The sequence below is a fragment of the Cyprinodon variegatus genome, unplaced genomic scaffold, assembly GCF_000732505.1.
Source record: "Cyprinodon variegatus isolate N-32 unplaced genomic scaffold, C_variegatus-1.0 Scaffold535, whole genome shotgun sequence".
Classification (NCBI taxonomy): Eukaryota; Metazoa; Chordata; class Actinopteri; order Cyprinodontiformes; family Cyprinodontidae; genus Cyprinodon; species Cyprinodon variegatus.
In genome coordinates, this window is record NW_015150988.1 from 514,841 (window position 1) to 519,321 (window position 4,481).

Here is a 4,481-nt window from a genome sequence, read left to right on the forward strand (position 1 = left end):
CAGTGGAAACCAGGTAAAACATTTACATATTTGTATGTTTAACCCTGTTTTCTTATCATATTTCTAGTGGCAGGAGCGGTCCTGGGGATGCCAATGGAGCAAGATATACGTTTGGATGATGAAGTGAAAAAGCAGCATGTCAATTTGGGCTCCTCTCTGACCTTGCGCTGCTGTTTAAATATCAACAAGTCAGAAAGATTTAGAGTGAAATATGCATTCCAAAGCTTGAAACAAAGTGACACCGACAACTTAACTGTTGAACATTGTAATCTTAATAATAATCTTAATCAGAATTACACCCTGACGAATGGATGCCAAAGTGCATGCACTCTATCAAATATAAGTAAAAGAAACTATGGATTTTACTCTTGCAAAGTCATAATTGAGATTCCTGTACTAACTACGATTTCCAGCAACAGAACAGAAATAGCATGTAAGTATTTATTACATTTTACTATAAGCAGAATATTGACCGTTCATTGACAGCATCACTATGGCGTCGTTGTAAGCTGACAAACAAAAGCTTTTAGAGTCAGAAAATGTAGCATATCAGTTCATTTCTACCTTAATCATAAAATATACCTCATTCTAATTTGACTTACTTTTTTTTTTTTAATTCTTTATGTTTCATCTTCTTATGTTTGCAATAAAAAAAGATGCTTACAACCACATCACAGTGCTGCAGACAGTTTTCTAAGTGCCTAGAAAAACGCTCCTTCCTAAATCCTGCTGTGCTTCTGCTTAACCTCATGAATGAACTGATTAATGCTTCTGAGATTCTGGCTTGCAATAACTGAATCAATGCTTCTCGTACCGCTTTGTTACAGTGGAGAACTTTATGGGAAATACAACGGTTCAGTCAGAAACAACGAAAACCCAAGGTGTGTGTATGCATCCGTGAGCGGACGTTAAAATGAAAAACTGTGTCTTTCTAGCAGAGTCTGGGTGGTGTAGAGTTTCCACTGTAGAAGGATCTATAATCTAAATGTCTAGAGAGGTGTCAGCCAATCTAGGTGATCGGTCAGCTTAGACAAAACAACTGCACCTGTGAAAATACATGCAATGAACCTGCAAACATGTTACAACACTGAAAAAAAAGTAAATAAAATTCTTAAATTAGGCGTATTTCGATTTAATTTCAGTCAGTAAATAAGATGATTTGCCAATGGAATTAGTATTTTTACTCTTAAAATAAGTTAATCAGGTATTATGCACACAAAATAAGACAATGTAGTTTTTTTTCCTTATTTTAAATGTAAGTGACTCTCCTACATCCTCAATTTGAGAAAAATGCACTTATTCTAATAAAAAATGACTTATTTAGATTTCAATTTTTTTGAAGGAGAATGCAGCTTCAATTTAAACAAACTACTTCCACTGGTGGCAAGTAATTAAACTAACTTTGCTAAACTTAATTTACTTAACCATTTATTGGGCACTCAGTGAAATTCTTAAAAAAAATCCAAATTTCAAGCCAATAGTGTTATTGGAATCCAGGACAAGACATATATTATTACATATATCAAGGAAAATAACAAATGTGCTTCTATAAAAAAAAAATCATGAAAAACACTGAGAGTGAAAGAAACAATTTTTTTGTTCAACATAATCTTAGAGACATTAATTGATAATTCAGTTTATAAAACTAAATATAATTGTTAACTAGGCTAATTAACTTTTTAAATTTTCAATTAACTTTTTACCTTTTTTTCTCGACTTGTTAACTTTTTTTTAAACTTAATTTACAGGAGGTAATATATCATTCAAAGGCTCATCGCAATTGTCCAAATAGCAAAATAAGATGTACAGCCATGTAGCAGGATCTTTGCTGAGTGGCTGGATATAGATCTTGTGCTTCTAGACCTCACTGAGGGACGGGGGGACTCCATTTGTAAGGGGTATGCAAGAGATCAAAAACCCTAACTTGCCCTATAAAGGGTTAACTTGGCAACATATAAACTAAATATACCAAATTGGATGAATGTGATCATAAATAATATTTTTTTTTAAATTGGGTTCTCTGATTCAGCAAATCAAACGAAGTAGCAAAAATTATGTATTAGTTCTATAAACACTGTAGCTCCACTAAGACATTTAAAAAACAAAACAAAAAAAACTAAAATCCATCAGCTGTAGATGCTATTTGTGTGAATTTAAGCCCTGGTACTAGTTAGACCTGTATATTAAACCAGTTATCAAATCCTAGGTGGTGACCTACTACATTCTTTTAATGGGATAAGAAAGGAAAAGTTTGCATACTGCTGTATTCGTCTGTATCAGTCAAATTGTGTTATTTTAACAGAAATTCCTTTTTTTTCCAGGGATCAGCGTCGCGTCCACGGAGGATAATTTGTGGATGTGGGTCCTCATTGGTGTTTCGTCTTTTATCCTGATCCTGATCATGCTGCTGGTCGTCTTTCTTGCCCAGAAAAGGCTGTGCAACAGAAGCACAGGTACCGCTCTTCTATTTTGGGTTGGAAAATGTTGATAGCTATCAGACTATGCGACACTAAAAAAAGGCATGAGTTAAAGAGGTCAGTAAAGTCACACAAAAAAAAACTCAGTAGACAGAGTCAGATCAAATATTCAATAGTTAGAAAATGATTAATTTCTCTGCTGCAATTTACATTTAAAAGGAGCCGGGTTTTCACTTTGGTGAAGCTGTGTTTGTGGGCGACAGAACAAAAGACAGAGAGCTCTGCTAACAGATTAGGAGGTATCTGGCAGAGCCTTGGCCAGAGGATGCGAACTGAGTAAGCTGGGGTTTGTGTGGTTAAGCAGTGCAGCGTGAGACAAACTCAAACGCCAGTGCAACAGTCTGTCTTCTCCTCTGAGGTTAGAAGGAAGATGCACAAGGATTTTGATCTGACGTCAGCACCGCACAAGCTGGACTCTGTACGGACCATGAGAGGTGGTCAGAACCAGCTGACCAGAATTCATTCAACTTAAAGAGATCTGAGGCCAGATCTTATTCCTTTCTCTGTTTTCTAAAAGAAGGAAAAAGGCAAACAATGATTTTTTTTACATAGATCAGATTAAAAAAATTAACCTATCATTGTAATGTTATTTTTTTATAAAGTACTTGTATGACACAGCGAAACTAACCACACAGGAACAAATCGTAATCTAAAGAAGTCATTTCTTTTTAAACTAAGTGCATTTTTTTCTTGAATTGAGGAGGTAAGTGAGACACTTGGTCAATGGAACAAGACAATTTACATTTAAAATAAGAAAAAACAATTTCTTTGTCTTATTTCATACCAATTCTATTGGAAAATCATCTTATTTACCTGCTCAAATTTAGGGTAAATAAACTTCATTCATGAAATGTTGACTTATTTCTAGATTGTTTTTCTTTATACAGATCATTTTGGGGTCTTTCACACTTTTCATCATTTTAGCAAGTGTTTAAAACATACCGTTCATGGGGAGGGGTGTCAAGCTTTATCTCATCTGTACAGGTCATGGGTAGTTTTATTCAGGGGCAAACATGGGCCATGTTAAGTAGTTTTTTTTTTTTCTTCTTGAAGTAAGCGTATTTTTCTGCTTGATTTGAGGAGCTAAAACAGTTTGCTAATGCAATTAGATGATTCATGTTTAAAATATTTTTTAAAAATCCCTATTATCTTATTTCAGGTGAATGATATCTATTTATCTTATTCTAAGAGCAGAAATACTCATTCCTATGGCAGATAATCTTATTTACTTACTCTAATTAGGGGCAAATAGTTTTTTTAAAGAATATTTTTACTTGACTCCAAAATGATGATATATGATGACAAAGAAGACTGTTAATGATTCGTCCCTCGGACCAATTTAATATTTTGCTAAGACAGTTTACTTTAATACTTAACAGAAATTACAGTCAGCTGTAAGTTTCAGCCATGCTATGATGGGATCCCAGTTTTCATCTGTTAGATCAGAAATGTGCAACAATGACTCTGCTGCTCCATTAATGTACTAAACAATTCGCTCTTATCTTAGATTTTTATTTATTTTATTTTTTTTATGTCTGATTTTAGTTCTTTTGTTCTGTGCCCCCCAATGAAAAAACACGGGCCCGATACCCTGGCCGCCCTGGTACATTTTTTAAGGACCTCAACAAATGGCACTTGTATTGTACTTGCGCTTTGAAACTGATGTTCAATCAGTTATCTTAGTTTAAAGTATATTTATTTTAACCAGGTTTTTAAATATAGCAAGTTTGCAAGTAGCTAAGTGTTACGTAATCGAAGTAAAGCCTCGTATGTTCATTGGGTTATGACCCCAAATACAATGAAATAGGGAAGGGGGGGGGGGGAATCAGCCATTTTTTTAATTTCCTATGGTTTGTGCACTTGTTAAAATGCTGAAACTTGTGAAAGACTTCCAAATCTTAACCTCTTACACCCTAAGGGGTATAAATAAATTTCTGCCTGACAAAAACACACAAAAGTAAATAACTTATAGCCTCACAGCTATTAGATTTAAGAAGAAACTTT

At 34.3% G+C, this 4,481-nt stretch overlaps 1 long non-coding RNA gene across 1 annotated transcript; it reads left to right on the forward strand.

The window, feature by feature from the left end:
* Positions 1–296: 296 nt before the first annotated feature.
* On the forward strand, positions 297–2,569 carry LOC107095301. The gene is made up of 3 exons (XR_001481732.1): positions 297–433; positions 828–881; positions 2,322–2,569. It is a non-coding gene; the product is annotated as an uncharacterized LOC107095301 (long non-coding RNA).
* Positions 2,570–4,481: the final 1,912 nt, after the last annotated feature.